The sequence below is a fragment of the Calidris pugnax genome, unplaced genomic scaffold (assembly GCF_001431845.1).
Source record: "Calidris pugnax isolate Ruff unplaced genomic scaffold, ASM143184v1 scaffold118, whole genome shotgun sequence".
NCBI lineage: Eukaryota > Metazoa > Chordata > Aves > Charadriiformes > Scolopacidae > Calidris > Calidris pugnax.
In genome coordinates this window covers 5,080,460-5,108,245 of record NW_015090855.1, presented here as the reverse complement: position 1 = coordinate 5,108,245, position 27,786 = coordinate 5,080,460, and the positions used below count along the sequence as shown (strand labels likewise).

General features: G+C 51.2%; 1 protein-coding gene across 1 annotated transcript in view; it reads right to left on the bottom strand.

Annotated features, from left to right (window-relative positions):
- Nucleotides 1-27,786, bottom strand: part of CDH22 (cadherin 22, type 2) — an 82,081-nt gene that overhangs the window by 53,883 nt on the left and 412 nt on the right. The window lies entirely within an intron of this gene.

Below are 27,786 nucleotides of genomic sequence, written 5' to 3'. Positions count from 1 at the left end.
AAGGGTAGACAGCATGCAGTGAGCACCTGGGGAGAAGAAGCCTGACCAGGAGATGGGGATGGATATGGAGCATCCATCCCTCCCTGCACCATCACCCTGAACTTCCACCACAGCCCTGTGACACCAGCCACAGCCAGAACCACTCATGAAACATGCATACCTTCACCGGTTTGCAGATTAATCTCCTGTCATCTGTTACTCTAAATGGGAGGGGGAAAGAGGCTGAAAGGAAAGGGAAATGATCCTGGACTGGGTAGCCATCTACTCCCCGTAGAAGGGGAACTGGACCGTGCCCCACACAACCCCCTGCGTGATTCTAAACAGCCCTAGCAGTTCAGAGCAGGGGCAGCCCACAAGTATTTCCCTAGCTTTTCCTTCCTCTTGCCACTCCCCAAGTGTGACACAGCACCGACAGGGCAGTTTCCTGGAAGCATCCGGTGAGCTGCACTGTCATTTCTGCATTTGCCTGCCTGGACAAACACTGGGAAATGTGGGGCATTAGTGCCAGGCATCATTCCACACTGCCTCTTCATCATTCACAAGCAGTGTGCCCTGCAACGTGCAGAAATCTGTTCACACACAAGGGCTCACGCTCACGTTCCATCCCATGCACAGCTAAGAGCACTCACACACACTGGCGCTCTCCTTTGACCATATTTGTGCCTCATTTGGATGTACACAGGTGTTTTCCTCTCCATGTGCACATGCTAAACTCCTCGTACACACGCTGTACTGCGCGCACACGTGCACATCAGCCCTCACACGTACAAGCCTTGTGCTCCTCATGCTCCAAGGAGCACAAGGGCTCCAGTGTGTGTTTATGTTAGCAATCACTGTACAGAAACACCAACATTCCCTCCCACTCCTATTCCCTGCTGGATCGGTTGTTATTAAGACCTCCCCACACCATGCACAGAAGGTTGCTGGCAGTGGCACGACTCCCTCTTCAGCGAGACCTCCCCACGCGGGAGCCATTCCTGCCACCGCTTCTGAAGGGCCAGCTACTCTTGCCAATCTGGTGAGAACCCCTATCAAACATCACAATATTTAACATCAGAGACTATACCTAAGGGAGTGAGATGACCTGGAGATGGGTGACCGACTGAGTCATTCTTTCCCACCGTTAGAAGTCTCACAGGATAAAATCACTGCAGCCTTCATCGATCAAACACAGATATAAAGGTCCCTGCTCTGGAGCCACGGAGCTGAGGGTGCCCCACCTGCAGCAGAATTCAGAGCAAGACACTCACAAAGACAGTAACAGGACACATACAAACCTGTTTTATCACACTTACATGGATATATAGAAGATACACTGAACAAGATATAGTGTACCACTGCCACAAACGGCATCTCTCCAATCTCTCACGTCTGGGAAATTTGTGGCTGTGTTGGAGTAAGTTCCCCAGACAGTGAGAGATGTCAATAAACTGAACGGCACCAGCTGGGCCAGAGCAAGAGCTTCAGGCCAGCACCCAGGGCAAGCAGTAAGCGTGGGGAGAACACCCCATGCAGCATCTCTGCCCTTGCCACCCTGCAGCACTCTGACAGGCGATGCCTCCAGACATTCCAAAGCCTGAGTACAAACGGGTTGTACCCAGTAAATGCAACTACCAGAAAGAGAACTTCATAGTCCATCTGCGTATCTTCTCAAGGACTACTGTGTAAGCAGAGCCTTGGGGTGAGGCAGTCACCAGTTGATGATGTCTCCCTCTCTGCCCATCCTGACACCCTCTCCTCACCACCCAGGCTACACCGCGCTGGTTTATAAAGCCCTGCCAGAAGCCTGACAAGGCAGCAATGTCACTGCCAGAGAGCAGTTCTGCAGCCACTGAAGACCTCCTGAATGCATGGGGGGAGGCTGAAAGTCAGCCTGATGATGCAGATGCAGGCACTACAAGGAATGTCAGCATCCAAGGGCCCTGAGCTGGCAGGGAGGTGGCACACTACCCTGGGCTCAGGGCACACAGCATCAACACTGGCTCCGTGAGGGCAGTAGGAGCCATCCCCATTCCCCTCCTCCCATCATTTCACACCCGAGTGCCATCTGCAAGCTGCCCATTTCCAGCACGACCTGACTACTGGAGCCAGCCCCGTACGCACACAGGGATGGCACAGCTACTTGTTTGGAAACAGGCACTGGTGCTTTTTTTCTTTCAGCCTTGCCAGAGCTACAGCGTATAAATGGAAGTGGCCACGCGCCGCACGGCATCAATAAAGCAGCAAAAGCAACAATTTAAATGCACGCAGTAAAGCAAGGCAGGAGGAGAGGAAGAGAGGGCAAAAGATGCCGCAGTGGGTGAGCACGGCTCGGGCAGAGCTGCTCCCCGGCTGGTGGACAAGCTGGTCCACAGTTCCCAAGGCAACTTGCTCAGCCCTGTTGCATCCGAGCACGCCACAGAGCAGGGAGAGGAGGGTCCCGCTGAGCCTGCACGGGCTGGGCTGCCGTTGCTGTGGGAACCACAACCTCGTGTTTGGAGCCTCAGCCATTACCAGCAAAACCAGAAAATACCTTTTTTTTTTTTTTAATGGTAAATGTCTGTTTTTAAAGAAAGAAATCAATCAGGCAGCTCAGACACTTGACAGAGTGGTCTATTAGTTTGCTTCAGAAGCACTCAGGTGTGTCCTTTTTTCCTGCTCACATTGCAGTTCATTTCTGGGCTTGTTCAGCTCTGAGAGTTTGCAGTGCAGGTGTCAAGGAATTTAAACTCATAGCACTAATAACAGTGTGTATTAGTAAACCGGTACATCCTTAATAATTTAATTTGACCTACCTGAAAATAAACAAAAGATATTCTAGAGCAGCTCATTAATTTACTTCTGACTTACTATGATTAGATGGCTTTCTTCTGAAGCACTGGTGTTGTGGATTCTCTAGGCTAGGTGATGTAGAGTATAGCTGTGTCATCCCAAAGCGAAAAGGCCCTGAAAGGAGGTCATTTGGGCTGAAGACTTGCTGTAGCATGTCCTTGCCTGAACTGGATCAGTTTTGAGGTTATTCTGTCATTTGCTTTCTGTGCATTTTATAGTTACTTGGGGGAAAAGAGAGAAAAACGGGATGATAGCCTTTCAGAGAGAAAACAGCTGGGGGAGAAGCTTTTATAATTGAAAAGAGAAAGAAATGACAACCTGCTTTTGGTTGAAGAGAAAAAAAAATCAGCCCCCCTTTTTTTTTTTTTTTTGCATTTAGCAGATTTCTCCTCTCACTGCTGCCTCTGAACTAATGTGGTTTGCTGGCGGCTGCCTCACATGTCCAAAGTTCAGCCACACTCGGCTAGGCTGTTTGCACGCTCTTCCCACGTGCAGCCGGGCAGGTGGTGTAAGGCAATTTGCCTCAGTGCACCTCTGAGACGCTGCAGAGCCCATCTGTGCCACCCATCGCCAGCTCCAGCCACCCAGAAACCCTGACCCAGAGACACAGCTGTGGCAAGGCTCATAGTGCCACAAACTGGGTTCTTCTTCTCCACCCATAAATTCTCAGTCTGCTTCTCTCCTGGCACAGCATCAGGCCACAGCCAGGGTCAGTGTCACGTCTCTTCTAAGCGAGCACACCTTTCTTTGAGGGTGGTGAGATGCTGGGACAGATTGCCCAGGGAAGCTGTGGCTGCCCCATCCCTGGAGGGGTTCAAGACCAGGCTGGATGGAGCTTTGAGCAACCTGGTCTGGTGGGAGGTGTCCCTGCCCAGGGCAGGGGGGTTGGAACTTGGTGATCTTTAAGGTCCCTTCCAGCCCAAACCATTCTATGATTGATTCTATGATTCTTTCTAGCTCTCACATCACGGACTGCTTCCAGAGGCAGCAGACACAAGAGCCCCAAGTCCTGCTTGTGCCCTTGGAGGGCAGGATTCAAAGTCCACCGGGGCTGCAGAGCACCACAGAAGGTCCCATGCACAGGAGCCAAGACCAGCACGACATTTATTTCCCCCCCATTGTTATTGAAGACCTTTCACCAACAGCTGGAAGTGCCACTTCTCTCTGCCACACGTGAGCAGCGGAGCCATAAATAACACGGGTGGGAGCTGGTGCAGGCAGAGCCAGCCGCAGCGCAGCATCCCGAGCAGGCGGCAGGATGCGGGTGGCTGCGGGTGCAAGGCACACGTGTGGCTGCAGGGCAGCATGCCCAGGCACCGGCAGTGCCAGGGGGGGTTCCATGCAACGCCATGAAGCACCAGACCCTCACACCACCCCAGGTCCGGGACGATGTCCTCTCTCCTGCTTCTCTGTCATTCCTGCTTTCCAATTATCAGCGCAAACCCCCCCTCCTGCCCCACAAGAGCTTGTGCAGTTTGTCGGTGTGTATTTGGCACAGCCGTACTGTACATCATGTTGACAGCAGAAATTACATCCTGAGCTTATGTTTTACACTGTGCTCTGTCAGAACTCACCGCAGCCCAGTGATCAGGACAAATTGAATAGCATCCCGTCCGTGTCAATATTTATTTCATTTTACAAATGCAGGCTGATGCGGGGGAGAGCAGGCAGAGGGAGGGGGGAGACACAGGCAGGCAACAGCGCACAAAGATGGCACTGCCCAATACATCACAGCCCTACAGCTCCAGACTGTACTACTGTCCAACACGGCTGCAGTTCCAGAAACAGGGCAGTAGTGCCCGAGGAGCCCAGGGAGGAGTGACGCCAACCAGAGGCCAAGCAAGCACCCTGGGACCTCAGAATCATCTAGGTTGGAAGGGACCTTTAGGATCATCAAGTCCAGCCATCAACTTAACACTGCCCAAACCACCACTAAACTGTGTCACAAAGCACCACATCTACACCTCTTAAATACCTCCAGGGATGGCGATTCCACCACCTCCCTGGGCAGCCTCTTCCAATGTTTAATAACCCTTTTGGTGAAGAAATTTTCCCCAGTATCCAACCTAAACCTCCCCTGGCCTAACTTGAGGCCATGTCCTCCTGCAGCTCGATGGGAAGCACTGCCACACCAGCACCGTTCCCCTGAGACAAGCCCTTCCAATCAGCAGAAAACGCAGAGCTCCCCAGCAGCTGGGAAAGACACAACAGAGCAGGAGGAGATTCCTCCCTCCCCAACCCCAGCTCGCTGCCTGAGCTAACGCAGGGCTGGATGCACTGCCTTGGCTCCTCAGCACCTCCCGGCAGTCACTCAAACTGCCTGCACGAGCATCGGGACCACTCCATCTTCAGAATGGCCACCATAATGCTACAAAAGCTGCTGGGGAGCGAGACAAAAGTAAGGCACCGTTTGTGCCTCTCTTGGGAAGGCAGAGCCACAGAATGAATACCAAGCACAAGACAGGAGCTCCCTAAAGCTTGGGCCTTCTGCTTTTCCATGGCATACCCACACCCCAAGAGGACACAGGGAGCCCAGCACAGGGTCCAGCACCACCCACACGTGCCAGCTGTGACAGCTGTAAGGCAACAGCTGAGGCCACCTGCAAGCACAACAGCATCTCTGGGGACCATACTAGCCCCATCTCAGAGTCTGCATCCACAGGGACCCCGCCTGCTTCACACCCGAGAGCGTGGGCAGCGTGGACCTTGCTGGGAGACGGGGCAGCAAAAAGCCTGCAATTACTTCTCTAGCACTGCCTCCAGTGCAGCACACGGTGTGTAACACCACGTCTCCTCCTGTTAAGCAGAATTCAAATCCACTTAATGCTCCCCTTCCTGGGAAAAGGAGCAGGCTGGCTAGAACACGCTTCCAGTATCTGTTGTATGGAGGTAATACAAGCATGGCAAAGCTGCTGCAAAGCTTTAAGACAGTTCATAATCTCCAGGCCTAGGGCTACAACATGAACTCAGGCTCTCTGGAGCTCACTTTCTCTACTGGATATTGTAAGACAAGATGAGGCAAAGATACTTTTTTTTTTTTCTTCTACGAAATTCTCAAAATCTAGTGATGAGGGAGGAGGCAATCGTGCCAGATGTAAGGTACTATCAACTCCACACCTGGCCACATGGCAAGCCTAACACATGTAAGCATCCAGCACCCCACACTCCACCTCTGACAACGCACACCAGCCCAGGACCACTGTGCCATGACCAAGCACCCATCTGTATCCCCATAACTTCTCACAGCTCCTTCCTAGCATCCAAAAGGCACTTTACAATGTACCCCTTTGGGCTGGACAATGGAATAACCAGGGCATCCACCCCTCAGCCCTACAGGGAATGCTCAGCAGATTTAAAATACTAGGGACAGACACTGCAGCTGACATTGGCTGCTGCTCCAATGCCCTCTGCGCCACTGTGGTACCCACAGCCACCACAAACAAGTGTCTTTGGCTGGAATACACTAACATGCATTGCTAATTCCATAAGGGACATCAGCTCTGGTGAGAGCAAAGGTGTGGGATGAGCACTCACATCAAGACAGATTATGATCATGGCTGCTGCACTGCAAAGTTCCCCTTCCACAGCAGATCTCATCAGTGGTGGGGCATTTAAGGCCCAATGTTCAGATAAAACAAAGCTGGACAACGCGTCAGGGTACTGCGGTGCCACAGAAAGCAACTGCAAACTAGACAGGCTTTCACCCCTGCAAGCTCTGGAACCCCCACAGCATCCCTCTGTTGAAATACAGTCTGCAGAAGGCGTATTCTAATTCAGTGTCCTTTCCAGAATCTCAACACATTTTGCCAGTCAAGAGAGAGATGGCTGGAGATACTGATCTGGATGGCACAGAGCATCACAGTGTGTACAAATGCTGGAGATAAGCGGCCAAGGGATTCAAAAGTGTAGAGGCTTTTGAAGAGGATATTTAAATTACTTCTACTTTTACTTACGCGGTGAAAGGTTTGTGTAACCACAGTTACTGGATGAACATATCCCAAGTGCAAGTCCAGACTGTGCAAAGCAATGTTTGATAGCAATCTGCCTTTCAGCAAGTCTTCAGCCCCGATACAGAGCACGGAAGACAGGCAGATAATGATAAAATCAAGTTTTCTCACTAATGTCACCCTAGCCTCAGCTTTGGCAACAGGGCAGAAAGCCCATTATATTTAGGAAAAGTTTAGTCACACTTGTTCTTGAAGTAAATCTCTGAGTTTCCTCTTTCTGTTTTCCTTGGAATTGCTTTCCCAGCAGGGGACTTTTCCCTTTCCTTTTCTTCTCAGATAAACTCGCACACAGCCCAGGTAAAGTTGTTTTTCCAGAGGAACTGCTACCTACACAATGCTCAGGACTGTATGACTAAACATCCATTTTCTCCCTTCTTTTTAAGTTGCTTTAAGTTTAATTATTGTCCCCTTTGATGCTGCCTTGAGAAAGTCTAATAGAAGAGTGCAGCAGCCGTCAGAGCAGGAGCTATTCACAACCTTTTGACTTCTCATGTTCAGTCACTTTCTGCTATCAGACACACTGGGAGGAACATTATTTGTTAAAGCTCTCACACAAGCATTGTTTGGAAAAAAAAAGTATTTTCAAAGTTCAGGAGATATTTTTTTTTTCCTCCAAATCTTCTGTGGTCCAAGTTTCAAAGAAATTTTAATTGCAAAGAAAATCTCAAAGTCTGCCTTAGGGAAGAGGGTTTTACAGCCATAACGGTCTCGCTCTGCAGCAATTCTTTTCCAAATATGGAATTTTCATGCCTTGTCTACGTGAATACAATACTTTTAATTTGCCTTTAAAAACAATCTCTGAGAGGAGGTGGAAGCAAAGGCATCTTCCTGTGACCCTGAATATATACATGATGCCTTCTGTCCAGGCCTGGGAGAAACCATCTCCAAACCAAGAAGGAGCAGGAGGGATGGAGTCACTCTGCGTCGAGCACATCTGCAGGTTGGAGTGCAGGTAGCCAGGTAGCCACAGCGGGCAAAGCAAGCTGCACCAGCACGGCCAGCACACCTGCACCAGTCCCCAGACCAGGAGCCAGCTGATCACAGCTCTCAGGAGGCTCTGAGTAACCAGGTAGAGCAACCAGGCTCAGGACAAACTGCTGTCCCAGCTGAGCATGTAAATCTCTACCTCCCAGTGCCAAGGGGACAAGTCAGACAGGAGAGAACACACCCCTGGAGAGGATTGCTGTCCACGTCCAGGGCATAGGAACTGCTTGGCCCCAGAGACAGCAGCCACCACTCTGCTATGCCGTTTGTGGTTTCCCCTCTCCAAATTTCACCCTCCAAGCTCTTGAGCACACCTTCCTGCCATTCAGAGCAGGGACTGCAAGTGCTTCCACAGCAGACCTGTTACACACCAGCTCTACTTGCCCCACGGCAGTCCCTCCTCCTCCTTGGACATTCCCATGGCTCCCCTCAGGATCCCTCTTGCCACAGCTGTGTATGCAACGCTCAGCACAGCTTCAGAGGAACGCTGGCAGAAGGTGTTTCCCTCCTGCTTCCCACGGGGGAGGTCTCCCTGCTCTCACAAATCCCCAGAGGCAGGAGCCTGGGAGACCCAAGAGACAGCACAGCACCAGCACTGGCCTCCTCATCCCTCTGCTGAATCAGTGCTAAAGCCTGGGCATCCAGCAGCTTGGGATACATCCGACAGCACCACCACAGCTGGACACACAGACACTGGCACAGCTGGACACACAGACACTGGCACAGAGCAAAACACCCGTGGTGCCAACTCCCACTGCCACCCCACCGAGCCCCGTGCATCGGGAGCACTGGCATCTCCCACCCGATGGGAGAGAGGGAAGGCTGATCCCAAGGGATGATTCCAGGGATCGCAGGCGAGTCGCTCTTTCCCACAAACCTGACAAACTGCCTGAAGTGTGAGCGAAAAAGCAAAACAAAGCACTTGAGCGCTCAGATCTGACAGGGCATGGCTGGTCGTCCCTTCGCACAGGAAAGCTGTACGCTGCTAAGCATCATGCATGCTTGGACCCACCGATGGCTTCAGCAGGGAAAGGAAATGCAACATATCTGTCTGGCTTCTTGAAGGTTTGTGAACAGAATCATTAACAGCGGCAAGAAGAATCAGAGCTCTCACCAGCTGAGGGGAGAGAAAAAAGACCAAGAGGGGAGACACACAAAAAACAACCAAGCAAAAAAGAAAAGCCCCATTGCTGTGAGCCCAAATCCGATATAAAAGCTGAAAGGAAAAACAAAAACAAAAAAAAAGTCGGTCTGAACTGGCAGAAAATGACAAGGGAAGCAAAATCCATAAATTACAGGAGATTATCTTAGTCAAGGCTACTGCAAGAAACTTCTGAAGAACAGGACTGAGCCAGGGGACTGGCCAAAGAGGAACTGAACGTCAGTGCCAAATTGGCATCAACACCCAGGTAAAGGTGACATGGAGCACATGAAGGAGACTCTGTCTCTGGCTGGGCAGGAGAACAAGGTGACATTATTGCTCCTCCAATGCCTGCAGCAATGGTCACTGACCCAGCCATCATGCTTCCTGCACATCCTTGCCTGACACTCCCACACAGCAGGGCAGAGGACCCTCACAAACCTCCCCCCCCACCAGGACTGATTCCTGTGGCACAGCCCAAGGACACACAGGAACCACCATCACTCACCTCCTTGCATCTTGCTGCCACTTCTTTGGGCCCCAGAGGCCAGCAGAAGGGACAAGAAGGAGCCAGCAATGTGCCTTTGTGGCCAAGAGGGCCAGTGGGATCCCGGGGTGCACAGGGAAGAGTGTGGTCAGCAGGTCGAGGGAGGTCATCCTCCCCCTCTGCTCTGCACTGGGGAGGCCACAACTGGAATCCTGTGTCCAGTTCTGGGCTCCCCAGTTCAAGAGAGACAGGGAACTACTGGAGAGAGTCCAGCATAAGGCAATAAAGATGACTGAAGGATTGGAGCATCTCCCTTATGAGGAAAGACTGAGAGAGCTGGGACTCTTTAGCCTGGAGAAGAGAAGGCTGAGGGGAGACCTTATCAATGCTTATAAGTATCTAAAGGGCGGTTTGAGGGAGGATGGAGCCGGACTCTTCAGTGGTTCCTAGTGACAGGACGAGGGGCAATGGGCACAAGCTGGAACATGGGAAGTTCCACTCAAATGAGGAAAAACTTCTTTGGGGTGAGGGTGACAGAGCCCTGGAACAGGCTGCCCAGGGAGGGTGTGGAGTCCCCTTCTTTGGAGATCTTCAAGCCCCACCTGGATGCTCCTGAGTGATGTGCTCTGGGCAACCCTGCTCTGGCAGGGGAGTTGGACTAGATGATCTCTAGAAGGTCTTTTCCAGCTCCAACAATTCCATGATTCCATGAAAGGCAGTGGAGACTGCCCAAAACAGGGTGAGTGGAATCAAAGCTGATAGCCCAGACAAGTAGGCATCTGGATACGATTTAAAGGATGGGTTAAAATATATATAAAAAACCACCCACAAAAGGAATTCTTACACTTTGACAAATGTGGAGGGAATTGGGTTCTTTTAAGCAAATGTTTGGCAGATGCATGAATTATTTATCATTCAATATTGTGTGATTAAATGGAAAATCGAAGATGTTCACAGCTTTCTTGTCTGCAACTTTCCACCTCTGGTGAAAGTCTCCCCAGATTCCTACAGAGAATAACAAGTGGGTGTTATACTGAGCCAGGAGGGTTCAAAGAACCTTCCCTCAGTTTGGAGCTTTGGGTTCAAGGTCAGGGTCAGACTCAGTCCTGTGGTTAAACAAATAAAATGGCCTGCACACATCACTTTCGGGAAGGTCTTGCTGCTGCTCACTCTTTGTCCCTATACATTTTAATCCTCTTGGCAATTTTGTCCCTGGAAATTTCTCAGTTTTCGTGATGGGAGACTTGTGGCCCCTCTTTGCAGAGCTCAGGAGACCAGGGAAGTCTCTTCCCGTGGCAGTGCAGTCCTCCTGAGACTCAGACCAAGTCAGCTCGGGGTCATCCATGCTGACGTGGGGGGGTCATGAGAGCAGTGAAAAGCAGAGAAGACCTGGGGCAGCGGCAGCAAAGGTCTCACACCTGCAGCTTCAGCAGCACTTCTTTCCGGTGTGATGGGACAATCAAGTTGTCCCCAGCCCAGATTAGAAGCAGGCACCAACTTTCTGCTGCAGGTGCCTTAGGCTGAAAGCAGCCTGAAGAGGCAAGTGGTTTCCTCAGGACGAGGTCTGCGACAATAAACAGCTGTCAGAAAGGCGGAAGAATGAGAGCAATTAGTCTCTTTAATGCCAATTTCAGCCTGATCTTTCACACTTAAGAAAACTGTTACAATGATTTTTCTTATTTTCAGAGAACCTCATTAAATAAGAATTAGAAACAAGATACTATAACAGTTAAGGAAATTATTTCTGCAACAGCATCCTGCCAAAATCCACTGCTCTGCATCCACACTCCTCAGCCACTCGGGCTACCAGACTTGCCCCTGCAGCATCCATGTGGCAATCGGAGCACCACACCAGCACACCTCACCCCTCAATGCACCATCATCACCACCAACCACCTCCTGAGCAATACCCTCCTGTCTAAACACAGGCTTTTCTGGCATGTGGAAAAGACTCCAGCCTCAAACCTTCCGGCTCTCCAGAAATTCCTGAGCGAACAGGCTGGGGAGAAAGGAAGGAATCTTGGTACTGCAGAAATTCAGGAACCTGAAGCTGAACGTGGCACAGCCTCATCCCTCAAACAGGAGGCAAATATGCTTTGCTAAGATGCAGCGTTGCTCAGAAAAACCCACCACAGTTGGCAGAAATCTCTGGTGGCTAATCATGGGTAGCTAATTTTGACCAAATGGATTTGAAAGTCTGCATCTCCAAGAGGAGGCACAGCAAGAACTGAGCCACCATACACCCCTCGGGGCTGCCCCAGGCCATGAGAGCCCTGCTACATCCCTCCTTAGGTCCCTAAGGCTGCACTTTGAGCAGGAACAGGCCAGTAATGAGCAGATGTTCTTGAGAAAGGGCACCAGAGCTTCACACACCAAAAAGGGCTTCTGGATGGTCATGCAGGCAGAGACTCATTCAAAGCAAAGCACAACCAGGAGGAATTTGACCCTCTTGCTAGGCCAGGTCTCCAAGCAAGCAATCCTCACAGCACACCTGGCAACGATGAGCTGTAGATAAAGGCTTTCTCCAGCCTGTGACAGACTAAAGGATTATGATCTCCTTGTAGGCAACTTGAAGACAACAGCAATACGCTAAATTTTGCATTCAATCATTAATGACAGATGCATTATTTATTTGCAATCATTTGTTTCATTCTACTAATTACACCACCACTACCAGCTTCTGATGACAGACAGCACTTGGAGGCACGTCCCAGGAGTCTGACCCTGTCCAGAGCAACACAGACCCCAGCTGCCAGCCCCACAGCTCAGCAGCTTAAAGTCCTATTTCCCTTCCCCAGGAAAAACAGATGGGTTTTGCCAAAAGCTGCTCACTGCCTCGTAGGTACCACAAGGTCACGTATGCTCTGGATGGCCAACATTCAACATTCCTTCTGCACTCTGCCAGATTTGCCAAGAAAGGTTGGACCAGGTGAAGCTCGAGGTCCCTTCCAACCTGATTTTCTATGGCCAGAGGGAGCTGGTGAAACCAACTATTGTCCCCTAAGAGCTCACTTGGCAGATCCAGAAGAAACTGGCACAGGTCTCTCGCATCCCTCCAGCCTCAAGACATTCTTGCACCCACAACCCAACCTCCCTTCTGCAGGAAGAGGTAAACATCCAGAGTTTGTGCCAATCCACCAGCCAGGTCAGCTCTGGCCCAGCACTCATGGTCCCACCAAACAGTCCTCGCTGATGCTGCCATGGCCAATGGCTGTGAAGAGAATCCATGTGGAAACTGGTCTCTGCCTGGAGCAGAGCAGCCCCTTCACCCCCTCCTTGCCACAGCCCTGAATGTTTCACCTCTGCTCCTCCAGGCACACAGAGGTATCCCGATACCACAGCTATGCAAGCAAAAACCAAGCAACGGACAGGAGAGGGCAGAAACCACTTTCCCCAGAGGGACCAATCCCTCAGGAATGGGGCTGAGTCAGGACGGGAACCCCTGGAGACAAGGATGGGGAGGCTGTCTCCCCTGGGACCTTGCATGGCACAACAGCTACACATGGCTGCACTACAGACAAAACTCTGTTTGAATGCAAAACCAGAAGCTTTTAGCATCCTGTCTGGTAGAATCAAATTTTTATATCCTTCCATGCCCGGTAAATTCTGTTCACAAAGAAAAAGAAAAAAGGAAGTAAAAGCCTTAATAAATGCTGGAAGAGCAGGGAGCTCACACCGACTCCCAGCCCAGCATAGCTCCTGGATAATATAGGCAATAGTTTATTTTTCTCTCCAGTATCATTTTCCCAGCTTGATCTCTACTGTCGCAGTATGATGGTTTCACCCCATTAGCCTTGCTTAAAAAAGTGATCCCAGGACTGTGAGTGTTATTGCCCACATAAATCAGGAGGCTTTGAATACGGAGCACCTTTAAATAAACAGCTGATGGAAGTGAAGTTCCGGGATCATTATTAATAGCTTTTCATTTCTGTGTCCGCTGTGCTGTGACATTCTTTCCCAGCAGAAAGCCTCCGCTTCCTATCCCCAGTACATCTGATCCCGTGAGTCCTCCAGTCAGAATGAATGACTGTACCTTTGTGTTAATTGCATAGCCCGTTCCACAAACTGAATACTAATACTAACTAGTGAGGGGAAGGGAGTTTGCAGAGTGGGAGCGATGGGACGGTTTGAAGAGAGGCTCCCCAGCCCCTCTGCCTTCCCCTGTGGAGAGGTGAGGAGTCCTCTCACCTCCCCTTAAGGAAGGGCAGACCCAACACACACCAGTAAAGGCTACAACAGGTGAGAGGGTCCCGCTCCGTTTCTGTCTTGTCTGCCCAGACAGAACCAGGCTTTCCCTGCTCCACCAGCTCCATCACACTCCTCACATACCCCCTGCAAGCACAACAGTGCTACCCACTCTCTGCATCACAAACTGGCTGATTCCAAAGGGCCGCAGACCCTTGGAGAGGCAGCCACCACAGAGCAGCCCCATCAGTACCTACAGGTGCTGTTGAGAGATTTTACCTGGCCAGATCCAGTTATTTTTCACTAGCATGCCTTCTCCAGGGAGGAACCACTCTCCACTTTCAGCTATTGGGGGCTCTCCCAAGAGCTGCAGAGCAGATGAGAGCTCTGAACACCATGGGGCAGATCCAAGGACAGCAACAGCTAACACCAAAGGCAAATCACCCATTCCCATCTCCCAGGGTGATGAGCCTGGGATGGGACTAGACACCTCAGCAAGAGAGACCTCGGCCACCTGTCTGGGAGCCCACTGCTTTGCAGCCTGCTGCCAGCACTGACTTACAGGCACTCCCAACCTGGATTCCCAAAATCTTCATGCCTCAGACCCCTGCAGAGTTGCCAAAGCTGCTGCTGTGTCAGCAGATGACACCTTCCCCCAGGTGCATGGCTCAGATGGGATACCATTTTGTAGATACAGCAGAAAAGGCCCTTCAAAGCTCAAAAGAGCAGGAGATGGTCCTGCTGGTGGCCAGTCCCAATACAACCACCAATGTCAGTGCAAGCAAAAAGGCTCCAGAGCAGCCAAAGAGGCTGGCACAGGCTTTACTGTCTCCTGCTCTTTCTGCCCTTTACTGCAGAGAGAGGAGAACTGAGGGTCCCGCTGCTACACCCCACTCCCAGGTCCATTTTACTTTTCATGAGTAATGACACCCCATACTGGTCATGCTGCTCAAAGAGAATACACAGGGTAAGCAAATATGCCAAAATGGCCTGTTGCTTCAGTGACCTTTGCTGTGTATAAATCAAAAGGGCTGCAGACTGCAGCAAACTCCAGGAACAGGTGATGGCTTTTTGGTTTCACTGCCTGCTGCTTGCTCTTTCCCAAATCCAGTTCTCAGCAAGGAAATTTAGGACACAAGCACCAACACAGGCATAACCTATGAGAGCACCAAAATGGAAACAAGCATCGGAAAACCGTGGCATGTGGCTAAACAAAACTGAGAGAAACCACTGCAGACAGATGCACATTTCTTGGAGGACTTTAAGAGGAAAAAAATTAAAGTGTTAAACCTGTCTCTTGATTTCAGAGTCCTTCCCTAGCTAGAGTTCAAATCATCCATATGAGGATGAACTAGCACAGCAGAGCCATGTCCTTATGACAAATCAACAAAAGTGGCCTAAGTTTCTGGTCCTGATTCTACAAGCCAGACGCAGAACTACCTGCCTTCTGCAAGGAATGCCAACCACTTTGGCAGGTGGGAAAAAAATATAAAATTGATTCCTCCTCCAACCCCGTCCAGCATTGTGTTTGCAGACTGTGACCCAGCACCCAGCAGCCACATAGGACCTTCAAGCAGAGGAAATGTAGTGGGCACCACAGAGGCAAAACCTGCCAACCTCCCCCTGGCACTGGAAACGCTTTCCAACCACCAGGCTTCAGCATCCCATTGAAGCATCAGCTCTCAGCAGAGGCCAAATGTGCAAATTGCAGTTGAAAAGGAGAACATTTCTGAAAGCTGGAAGCACGTGAACACAGCAGACTAGAACAGAATCCACAAGTAGGTTCACTTTAATGTCACTACCAAACCAATGGCACACAATGAGGAAGGGACAGACTGGGAGCTCTGGGAACCACCACTGTGCTCAGCAGAAGTGATAAAGGGAAATTAATTGGCCGGTTCCTCAATCAGGCATAAGGACTCAGGGCTTTGGTGTAAAACTCCATCAAAAAAAAGACCAGCATCTTCGCTTCTGACATTCCAGGACGGACACAGGACGCAGTGTGAGGTTTTGCACAGGTCACGTATTTCACAGTCAGGGCCTTTGCCTCTGCCAGTCCTGGCAATAGTGAGACTATGAGAATCCTCTGTCTCTAGCACACAGGCTTTGAAGGGTCTTTCCTGATGTATCTGCACAAAGCAAAGACCTTGGGACCTTGTACGTAGGTTCTAATGTTATTATTATCAAAAGGAATAAAGAGGGACATGGTGAAGTAAGAGGCAGCCCAGGGAACAAAAGGAAAAGAAAGAGAGAGAGAGAGAGATTACAGTAGCAACAGGGAGGACAGAAAAGCAAATGGACAAAGTGCATGTGAAAGAATAGAGCCAAGGAGAGATATGCATACACGTGAGCAGGTCGGATCGTGCTGGAACACGTGAGGAAGCGTACACACAGGGAGGGGGCACGGAAACCCACACAGGCGGGTGCAGGCATTTTGCAGCTCCGAGTCCTTCAGACCTACCGTGCATCCGCAGCCTCACCTGCTCCAGCAAGGGGCCTCCCCCAGACCCCCTCAGCGCCCAGGCAGGACTCCTGCCACCTAATTCACTCCATCCAGCACGCAGCCCAACAGCCACTCAGTGCCAGTGACAGTGAAAGATCTTTGCAGCCCAAAAAACAGCAAGAAGCTGGCTCCAAGTACCCTCATCAGGAGTGCCCACCCTTTCCCAAAGGAATTCTGAGCTTGAGAGGGGGAGAACTGGCAGCACACACACACACACTCCCACTTTCCCACACACAAATGTGGCTTTTTCTGGCTTTGCCACCCTCACGCACTGTGTCCATTTGGTTCCTGCTCTCTCTCTCACTGCAGACCCTTCCTGTCTCTGTCCATATTCCCTCAGCTGTTTCACTTCCTCCTCCCTCTCCACACTCCTCTTTAGCTCGTTTGATGACAATCCCGTTAGAACTCCTGCACATAGCCCCAAAGTGTGTGCTCAAGCAGGAACAGAGCCCACTGCCCCCAGCCCAAGTTTCCAGATGGAAAAGTGCTGAAATCCCAAACGGCACAGGCAGCCTTATTCCAGCCATGCTTCACCGGTCCCCTGCACGTCCCCACACCTGTCTCCAGGTCCCCATCACTCCTCACACCACAGGAGGCAAACATTGGACTGGCTGAAGCCAGCTAAGATGTAGTGCTGAGGGACATGGTTTCATAGTAACTTGGCATTGCCAGGTCAATGGTTGGACTTGATGATCTTAAAGGTTTCTTCCAACCAAGGCGATTCTATGATTCTGTGCAGACAAATGTGCTCCTTCATGTCCTTCCCTCCAAATAACTGCCCTCCGACAGAGTTTGGGCATCCAAAGCCAACTGGTGTCCAGCCAAAAAGCCATTCTCCCCCATGCTGGGCTCCGACCTGCACACATCTCCTGCCACCCATCTCTCCCATCAAACCTCCCTGTGAACTGACACCAAAACTCACACCTGAACATGCAGCCACTGCGATTCAGAAACAGGATAACAAGACAGAGCTGCCCTCAGCAGGGCTGACATCAAACTTTTAAGAGGCTCAGGGCTGAACCAGACACAAACACTACATCTGCCCAGTCCTCAGCCCCCCATGATGGGGTGCACCAGAAGGATTAGCTCATGAGAGAGCTTTCCTCATCGTGGTGCACAGAGACACAGAGCTCACACACAAAAACATATAAAACATATAAACTTATCAAATGCTTCATGCACCGGCTAGAAAAGGGGAAATAAAACCCATCATTACTATTTCTAAATATACTTGGGAGGCACCAGATAGCACAGTGATGGACTAGATATAAAAAAAGATAGAGATGAGTCTCAGTACCAGCCTTTGATGGCTCACAAGGGAAACGCACGTGCCGCCTTGTGGAAGCCAGGACCAGACATTGTGTCCTACCTCTGCCTAAGCCCAGCTCAGCTGTGGTTTAAAGAAAAGGCCTTCCAGCCTGGTGCTTCATGGTCCCTCCCTCTCATTTCTATTTCACAGCAGACAGCTTTTCACAGCCAGGACAGCGCTTGGTATCAGCAGCACAGACTCAGCTGCAGGATTTTCTAGTTCTAGGACAGCCTAAGGTTTGGAAAAAGCCTCCCTGGAAGCAGCAGACCTGACTGGAGCCCGTGCTGGGGAACTGAGGGGAGATACTCAGCAGCAGCCACAGCCCCCTGAGAGTGGTCACAGGTCAGACCCTGTCCTGCCACCTCCACCACTGTGAGGGACTGAGGTTAATTTACACCACCTGAGCCAGAGCTCACCCCTCACAGAATATTCATGGTTGGAAGAGACCTTTGGAAAAAAAAAAAAAAAACAAGAAAAAACCCACCACCACCACACCCACCCACAGACAGACACAAACCAACAATCTCGGGCACTAGAGCATGCCCTGAAATGCCATGTCTACACGTTTCTTAAATACCTTCAGGGATGGTGACTCCACCACCTGGGAAGGCCATTCCAGTGCCTGACCACCTTCTCAGGAAAGTCATTCTTCCTAATATCTAATCTAAACCTCCCCTGCTGCAACTTTAGACCATTTCCTCTGGTCCTGTCGTTATTCCCTTGGGAGAAGAGGCCAACCCCCACCTCTCTACACCCTCCTTTCAGGGAGTTGTAGAGGGCAATGAGGTCTCCCCTCAGCCTCCTCTTCTCCAAACTGAGCATGCCCAGTTCCCTCAGCCTCTCCTTGTGTGACTTGTTCTCCAGACCCCTCACCAGCTTGGTGGCTCTCCTCTGGACACACTCCAGCACCTCAATGTCCTTCCTGCAGTGAGGGGCCCAGAACTGAACACAGCCCTCCAGGTGAGACCTCACCAGTGCCCAGGACAGAGGCACCATCACTGCCCTGCTCCTGCTGGCCACACTGCTCCTGACACAGGCCAGGATGCCATTGGCCTTCTTGGCCAGCTGGGCACACTGCTGGCACACGTGCAGCCCTGCTCCATGAGGATTGCTTCCAGCACTTGGTTGTCTGTCTGTCCTCTCACACCAGAGGTCAGGCCTGGCAACATCGTGTCTTCATCCAGGACAGTCTGAGTGTGCCCCTGCCACCAGATCCACAGGGCAGAGGCCACTGCCCTGGTCTATTAGGCTCTTCTGCAAAGGGCACCTTCCTACAATGTGGGTACCCCAAAGGGACGTGCAATAAAAGGTGTTTAACAGTCCCTGAGCTGGGTCTGGCTGGGATGGAGTTAATTCGCTTCTCAGCAGCTCCTGTGGTGCTGTGTTTTAGATCTGTGACCAAAACATCACTGGTAACACACTAATGTTTCAGCTGTTGCTGAACAGAGATTGCACAGTAGCAAGGTCTTCCCTCCTTCTCACTGTGCCCCTCAGCAAATAAATTGGGGTTGCACAAGAGGTTGGGGGAGAGACACAACCAGGTGGATGAACCAAAGAGACATCCCATGCCATCCAACGTCATGGTCAGCAATAAAAAGGGAGAGAGGGGAGATCAGAGGAGGAGTTTATAGCCACCTTTTGCTCAGGAACTGGCCAGGCATCAATCTACCAAGGAAGGCGGCGAGTGCTTGCCTTTGCATCCCTTGTTTTGTTTTCTTTCTCTCTTCTTCCACTTTTCCTTCATTAATTACACCACTTATCTCAACCCACAAGTTTTATTGCTTTTACTCTTCCTTTCTTCTTTCTCTGTCCCACTTAGAAGTGAACGAGTGGCTGTGTGGTGCTCAACTGGGGTTAACCCACAACAGGTCCAAAACACATGGCAACACCACCACTGGCCACATTCACTGCCAGAGCAGAGTCAGACAGACCTTGTTCCAAAATCATTAACCAAAAAGCAGGAGACACGGCACAGCGAGAAGCTGCCACTCTCCTCGCACGACACTTTGAGCCTCTCTCAGTCCTGTGATGTGAGCTCACATCTCCCAATCTGGAGCAGCCCAGCCCCACCAGCTCATCCAGCTGCCATCTCCTCCCAGTGAAGAGCTCCCCACCCATCTCTAATTCACCAAAGCATGTCAGCACTGTAGATGCAAAACCAATTATTCAAGCCTGAACTGATGGTTCCAGCATCCTTCCCAGCCAGACGTGAGTCTCCCATTGCACAAAAACGTGAGCAGCTTTTTGAGACAAAGCCCATAACTGCTCGCCTGCAGTCACTACTCCAGCTGGGGAAGGTTCAGTGCTTGCATTTCACTTAATTCCTCAATGGCTTTGTGGTACCAAGGAAGGGAGCAGCATCATCTGCCAGTGCAACAGTCAGTCCTCTGGGCAGGACTAATGATGTCAGACCTCACAACCCCAGCTCCAGCTCACAAGCTCTTGTCTGCCTTAGCAAATCCATTGCCAAGTCCTGGGAAATGCAAAACAAGGCCATCTCTACATCTGCAGGGTCAGCCACAGTCCCTGGTCACTCACCCCACAGTCCATGGAGGTTCACACTTGCAGCCCTGGTCCGTTGCGTGCCTGTGGATCACCCAGTGCCCACACACCCAGCTCACCAAGGTGCTGGCATCAACTTCCACCACATCTGCCATGGAGACGGTTCATGTCTTGCACGGCCACCAGAAGCTGGGCCAGATCAAACCCACCCAAGGCTTTACCTGAGAACTGAACTTGGGTGGCAAGGCAGAGAGGAAGGATTTGGGAAGGACATGGTCACTTTTCAGCCTCCGTGAGACTACCTGAGCCATTGCCCAGTGGAGGATCCCAGTTCTAATCTCATCTCTCACAGCACCTTTCAAATTAATTCGTTAATTGGCGTGTCAGGCTGTGCATATGAAACGAGGATGCATGGCTCCCTCTGCCGGCATGCGGCCCGAGGAGGAGCCCCTCACCCTCTCTCCTCTCCAAAAAGCAGGGAAAAGCCATGGAAAAGCCAGCCAGCCACCAGCCCATCACCGCTCCGGGCACCCAGGGCTCAGGGCACCCGCCGGTGGGCAGAGCTGACCTGGCACCACCCCAGCAGCTCCCAAGGTCTGGCATGGGAACATTCCCCGTCTCCCAGTGGAGAGATCCAGCAAAGGGGCATTCTGCCTTTGGACAATATTTTTGGAGCAGGAGTTTTACTGCAAAAAATAGCATGCCATTGGGGAATGGCCCAGGGAGGATGTGTCAAAGGGGTGTTCAGCTGACTTTTAAAAGTTTAAGCAGGGATGTAATTTCTTAAGGACTCTGCTGATGCTCAGCTATTCCTACCTGCCCGCTATCAAAAGGTTCAGCTGTATTTCATAAGTGGGAAGGCAGCCAAGCTCAGAAAGCTGGTAAAGTCCAGTTCCTGAAGAACCCCTCACCTGCACGTCCTCAACCTTCTAGACTCCAGTGACAGAGGGAACAATTCTCTCTCCCACACACGCACAACACCGTCACCAACAGCCACGTGCCTCGTCAGGGCCATAACAACAGCAGAGAAAACATGTTTTCACACTGTTAAAAAATAGAATAGTGAAAATCCAGATGGATCCAAGGGTAACTGGAGCTTGGTAGCAGGTGGGGGGGACAGCGTCCTGTCCCAGGTTAACAAGCTCATTTTCTCACTTTTAGTATATGCCCATCTCAAACTGCTCCTTTCTAGAGAGGGTGACAGGGTGCTGGTTGTATTGAGGAGGAGGTGCTCTGAGCTTAGGAGCCACTTTTAATGACAAGGATTACTGGAGAAACAGCATTTTGGGGATTTGGGATTCCGGGAAGCAGCTGCAGCAGGAGCAGAGGGAGATAATCCCAGTGTGACACAGAGATGCAAGGAAGGCGGGCTGGAGAAGGGAGTGCAGCATCCCCAGGCACACACAGAAGCTACTGTCTTGCACAGGGCATCCCACACAGGGGGAACAGCCATCCTGAAGCAGAGAGACTCTGCCAGGACAAGGGTCCATGGTTCCCAGAACCCGTCCATCCTGGGATGGCCAGACCATGAGGGTTTCTAAGCCTCTGGAGCAGCCAAAACTTTATCTTTCTTCCTGACTCTGGCCCATGCGGGGACCCCTGCCCCACAGCCTACAACCAGGAAACCCAACAGTGCCCCAGTGCCCTGCGAGTGAACAGCCAGCAAAGGGAAACCAGGCTCTGCCAGGGAAGGCAGCTGGGGGGAACTGAGAGGAGCAGACCCAGGAAAGGGTCTGGGGGTGGAGGATGCACGTCCCAGGGCACCCAACTTCAGTGGGTGGACACAGAACCTCAGACCATCCATACAGTGGTCTTGCAGTGAAGGGAAGGGCAGAGGTGGTCAAGAAAGGACCAGAGACAGAGAAGTGCCACCCACAGAGGCTGTGCTGAGCTCCAGAGTCTTGGGGGACAGGGCTGCCCTGGCTGTGCCCCCAGCCTGTGTCTGCAGCACACAGGAGGGGCTGTGGGCTTCAAGGTGTGGGACACAGCCCATCTGCCAGAACAAGTTCCCTCCTGCCATCCCAGCATCAGGGCCGTATCACACACTCCTGCTCTGACTCAGTTTTGCAATCAAAACCTCAGGGGAAGGCAAGCTCACCAAAGCAGACGTTTAAATCCTGCTCTCACTCCTGCAGCTGCAGTTCCCAAGTGTCTCCCATCCTTGCTCCGCTGGGTGTACACACCTTCCCCATCCACGTGCACACCACTACCTGCCTGTGCCCACACTCACATACAGGCTTCTGCTAAAAGGAGTTCAAAGCTTTTGAGGCTCCATTTATTGCCCAAGATGTTTCTATGGCGACTCCCTTCACATCCCATCATTGGCTGCAGAAAGCTTCTGGCCATCAGCAGCTTCAGGTGAGTTGAGGGCCTCAAAGCTTCAAGTCACCTGCGGTTGTAAATGCCAGCAGCTACAGTTAATTAGGAAGAAATTACCACAAACCCACCTGAAGTGGCAATGGTGAGCGAGGTCAACAAGAAAAGAGGAGTCATCCCACATCTCCTCTCCCTGGGTGTTCTCTGGAGTAGTGGGGCAGGGAGGAGCAACAGAGGGGGGTAGGGATGATCCACCAAAGGGTGCTGGACAAACAGTTCTGCTTTCGTGATTCCCTGGAAGAACTTCCGTATCAGCAAGGCTTACACAGCTGCTGTCACCAGAGGACAGGACCACTTCACGTTATGCAGTTTCTGGTGCTGACACACCGCTTCCCAATCCAGGGGCAGGATGCTCCAAGCTCTGCTTGGAAAGAACCTGGCTACACAATTCTACAGGGCAGCTGCAGATCCGTGGCCGTTGGTGACAAACCCTGCATCACCTCCATCGCACCCACAGCTCCCACCATCAGCCAGTCAGGGCCAAATTCAGCACGGGTGACAGCAGTGACAGGGTGACAGCAGTGACAGAGCATGGGAAACGGGGAGGATCACTCCGTGGAGCAGACCCTGCACACCACGGGTTGATGCTGGTGTCAGTAGGGACCTTGCCCAGCTCTCTCACAACAGATCCAAAATTAGGAACTGACTCAAAACTGAATGATCTCTGCTGGGCTTATTTTTCCAGGCTCACTGAAGGCATTGCCAGAGCGAGGGACAAGAGAGTGAGTAGGAGCAGGACAGCAAATGGGGCACAGAAGGCAGAGAGGAGGTGGGTGCAGGTTTCCCACAGACAAGGGAAGTGGGGCAGGAGGGGGAACCTAGAGAACTGCTGCCCTTTGCTGAAAAAAATGCCACTAGGTTGCAACGAGTATTATAACCCTCACCTGCGTTTAGTGAGCTGTCCTGAGATGGGGCACCCAGCAGAGAGGAGGCACTTTTTGAGAAGCACGTTGATTTTCAGCACTGCTTGTAGCAGGGGGTGATCCAGTCCAAACTGGGCACTTGGGCTGGAGCGTAGGTGGAGCAGCTTTGGGCTGGCTGCCTTTCCTATGCCCAAGGGCAAAAATGCCCCCATTCTCAAGAAGAACAATTCAGGACCTCAGCCTAGAAGGGTCTGTCCTCAATGTTTTGTTCAAAGAAGCCTCATAGAACTTCTGGGACAACTGTCTGATGGCACCAGGGCATCTTCTGTCCCCAGCTGGTACCAGTGCACCCCCTTGCCACCACCACAGCCCTTCCTCATGCAGAGAGGCTGGGTCAGAGCAGCGAGGAGGTGGCAGAGCAGGCACCCTGATACCCAAAGTTTGAAGATAAAAGCCATGCCCAGCCCAGCGAGGCACCAGCAGCCCCAAAGCAACCTGTGCACCCACCTCCTGGTAGTGTCATGTACCCCCCCTTTGCCTTAAGCACACCAGGTAATGTTAACAGCAGCTCTGCAGTGGGCTGAGCACCCGGCTGCCACCTACCACAGACCAGAGTGTCCCATGGGCCCTCAAAGATAAAAAAGAGAAGATGCCATAACGTTGCCAAAGAGCCAGAGACACCCATTTGCAGGAAGAACTCAAACCACACTGCAAGGGGATGAGAGGAACAGCATCACCAAGAAGAAAACTCACAGTTTCTGTAGGAAAAGAAGGAACCTACACCCTCCACGGGCGTCCCGGCAGGCCCTGTGGGATTTGGGAAGGCACAGATTGCTGAAGAAAACATCCACTTTTGCTACCCAGACACTGCACTGTGGAACCAGCACTAAAGTGCCATCCAACAACCCGTCCCCTGGAGGATAACAAAGAACTATCTCCTCTCAGCCACAGCATGAAAGACAACGAAAAGAAGGAAAAATGAAGGAAACACAGAGTCAGACTAAAGTAAAGCCTAGCCCAGCCTCTGTAAACAAGGTTGTTGCAAAGGATAAGACTGAAAATTACTGTAATGTGCTTTTACAGACTTTGCAAATAATAGAAAGTGATGATTAAATGAAAAAGAAATCAAAAACCGGGAGGATGGGTCTCTGCAGTGGGTACCGGCAGGAAGAGAGAGCCCCTCACTGCCCCCTGCACGGCTCTGAAGGAGAAACCAACCCACAAACTGGGTGCAACGGCAGATACAGATGCCCCACAGGGCTGAGCATGTAGTGGGCACCCAACCCATGCTCGGTGAAAGGGCCAGTCCCAGTGCAAACCCCTGGAATGAGGTCCCCACATACCGTGACTGCAGGGGAGCAGGGAAGGCTGAGAGGCAGCAATTTTCTGCCCAAATCCAGCCACAGAGCTCCAGTTTTTCTGCTGGGGCTCGCAGGGACGTGCAGGCATGAGCCCTGCAAATGCTAGAGCAGCCAAATGCAAGGGGCAGAGCTCAGCACCCTCACCTGCAGCCCAGGGCACCACCACACACAGGCATCACCCAAGGACAAGGCAGAACAAGGGGAGCCCCGGTAGCTGGAGAGCAAACAAGGGTGCGGGGCAGGATGCTCTCAGGGCTACAACCAGGGTCCAAGGCAAAGCTGGTTATGTCCCTCCCCATCAACCATCCCCCTTCTAAAGAAATGCCATGGAATAAAGCAGTGGTAGAGACAGGAGAGATCCAGGGAACAGCACGGCGCTGCACACCGTGTCCACCTCCCACCTCAGGCAAGGAGTCTTGGTGGGACTCACACCCACCTCATCTTTGCAGGTAATTGTTCAAAAAAGCAGATCACCCAAAATGGTCCGTGCCTTGGGGTATGTACGGACTTATCTGCAGAGAAGTGTCATCTCTTATAAACCCAAACACAGTTGCATAACCACATAGTTAAAAGATAATGACACAAAGTCATACGCCCTTGTATTCTTACATACAAATACTGTTTAGCGACCTGATGTCGACAGATCACAAGGCTCACCATGCTATTTCTTCTTCAATCTGGTTTTTTTTTTTACTTTTCAAGTGTGGGCTTTCAAATATAAAAAAATAATAATTTGAAAAATACGTAATTATACTTTAAAAGGAATAACACCAGATCAAATCCCACCTAAAGTCCAGTTTTGCTTCAAAGCTTCCATGAACAGCTCAATCCTTCTAACGAAATAAAGTCCAGGGGCAGCAAAAGGACTTTCAAACAAACAAACAAACAAACATTCCTCCACAATATTTGCAACCAAATTTTATTACTATGGGCTAGTGGTTAAAAGCACGAAAATAAAATTTGCTAGGAAAAAAGCCTGCTAGCTCAATATCATTTTCAAAGTGCAAAAACCCAAAAAGCTGATCAGACAATATACACAACAAACAGTATATTATGACCCCATTCTGAGAATCCTTACACACAAGCAGGGAGCTATGTTTTTTTCAAATATTATATTGGATTTTAAATAATGAAAATATCATATTATTTGATACAGAGCTAGGAAAAATAGGATATTAGCTGTTATTTTTAACCCACTGACAGCCTTTTCTTTTTTTTTTTCCTTTTTTTTTTTCCTAGAGACCTGCTAGGTTCTTTTGAAAGAGTTTTAAAATTGACCTTGTTTCAGTAGCCACTTCTCTGTCCTAGGTATGAAATCACCATATCGTATTATAAAGTGTCAATGCACCAAAAAGCAAAGTGCTTTTTTTTTTTTTAATTATTTTTTTTTTTTAGGCAGGAACAAAGCCGGCTCTTTTTACCTATGAAACAGCACATACTTTTGCTTTCCCAAGCCCACCAATTTCAACATCGCACTATTAAGCAACCAGCATTTCATCCAGAGACCAAGCCTCGCTCCCTCTGACCCCCACCTCACGGGAGCAAAGAGGTGGTACAGAAGTGAGTACAGAATCTGGGCCAGTTTATTCAGATTTCAGTGGGCTCTACCCTGTCAACATTTTCAGGGATTTGATCCAAGAGCAGCAGAACCACCCTTTGGCCTTGAACACAAACAAACACAGTATCAGTACAGGGAAACCGTCTGAGAGTCTTGTTTCCATTTCCCCCTGCTCTGTGATACCCAAAGCCAGAGAAGCAATTTATTTTCAGCGTTTGAAAACTGATGTTCCAGGATCACGATCTCCAACCCTGATAATTGTTTGCTGCGAATGCTCCTTACCCGGCACTCATGAAAGAGGTGGAGAGCATCCACCAGCCTAATAAGGGAAAACCTGGCAAAGCCCAGGCTCTGTCTGAGCTGGGCACGAGATCTACAAGTACAGAGACTGCAGGCTTCAGCCATTCTCTGAACGTTAGGTACTCTGAGGAGACAGGATCCCAAAGAAGCAGTCATCATCTAGGATTTCCTTGGTGGCATGCAAGGCTATGGCACTGGCTGTCTTTGCAACGCATGGTACTACAACAGCACAGCTATTTTAACACATGGTATTTTAACCCATGGTATTTTAACCCCAATAGCAGGGATTGAGAGGCGCATCTCCCCATTTATTTCCTCAGGCCATGCAAGCAAGCTCTGGAGAACCAGAGCTCTGGTGGAGCCCATCCTCCTCAGCCCTCACAGGTCCATAGGCTTCCCTGAGATGCACTGTGCTGTCTTATGAAGTTATGTCTGAACTCCGAGCCTGCCTCTCCCTGCTGCTATCTACACCGTCATGCCTGTAACCGGTCCTGTTCATGCATAAAATGAGGTTAGAAGAAAACACAACACAGACCTCCCTAGATTGTGAGGGATGTTACAACTGTCAGAAATAAAATAAATGAAAAAAAAAAAAAAAAAAAGAGAGGCATCCACAGCATCCCTCTTTCCCCTGCTGGCACCGTGAGGGGCCGCAGGAGCCTGGGTGCCACGGGATGTGCTCCCAGGACGCTCCACAAGACACGCTGGGTGCTGGCAGCCCTGGGCCTGGGCGAGCTGCTGGAGCTGGGCAGGAAGGGCAGCCGTGGCTGCAGCACTTGGTCCCAGAAGGCCTGTGCACAGCCCTTTGGGAGCCACATTTTAAATGAGGAAAGTGCTAGTTTTAGCACAGTTATTTTTAGTTTGTTGTTAGAAAAAAAAAACAAAACGTGGCTCTGGAAAGAGGGGTGTTACCCTGCCTGGCTGAAGGGACTCGGGCAGGACTCCTCGGGCATCTCGGCTGCACCTTCACACACATCCCCGAGCAAAGCCCCGGTGGCAACGGGCAGGGAGGGCTGTGGTCTCGGTAAGAAAAACGGGAAGACAGGGCTTGGGTAGGAGGGAGTCGAAAGAGAACGTTTTAAGGTACCAGCGGTTTAAAAGAGCTGCGGCTCCTGAGGCACCCGAGCGCTGTAACGGAAGGGGATGCTGAAGCCCTGCTGCTGCCGGAGCCGGTGCCGGAGCCCCGGGTACCACCGGCGGAGCGCCCCGGCAGCGGCATCGCATCTCCGCCTTCCCCCGCCCTCCATCACCGGCCCGACCCGACGCTCCCGCCCCGGCTCCAACCGGGGGGGAAGGGGGACGGGGGGACGCACCCCGGGGATACCGGGGGCTGTTCGACCCCGCGGTGGCGACGACCCTGCCCGCGGTCCCGGGGCGGCGGGGGGACAGGGCCGAGCCC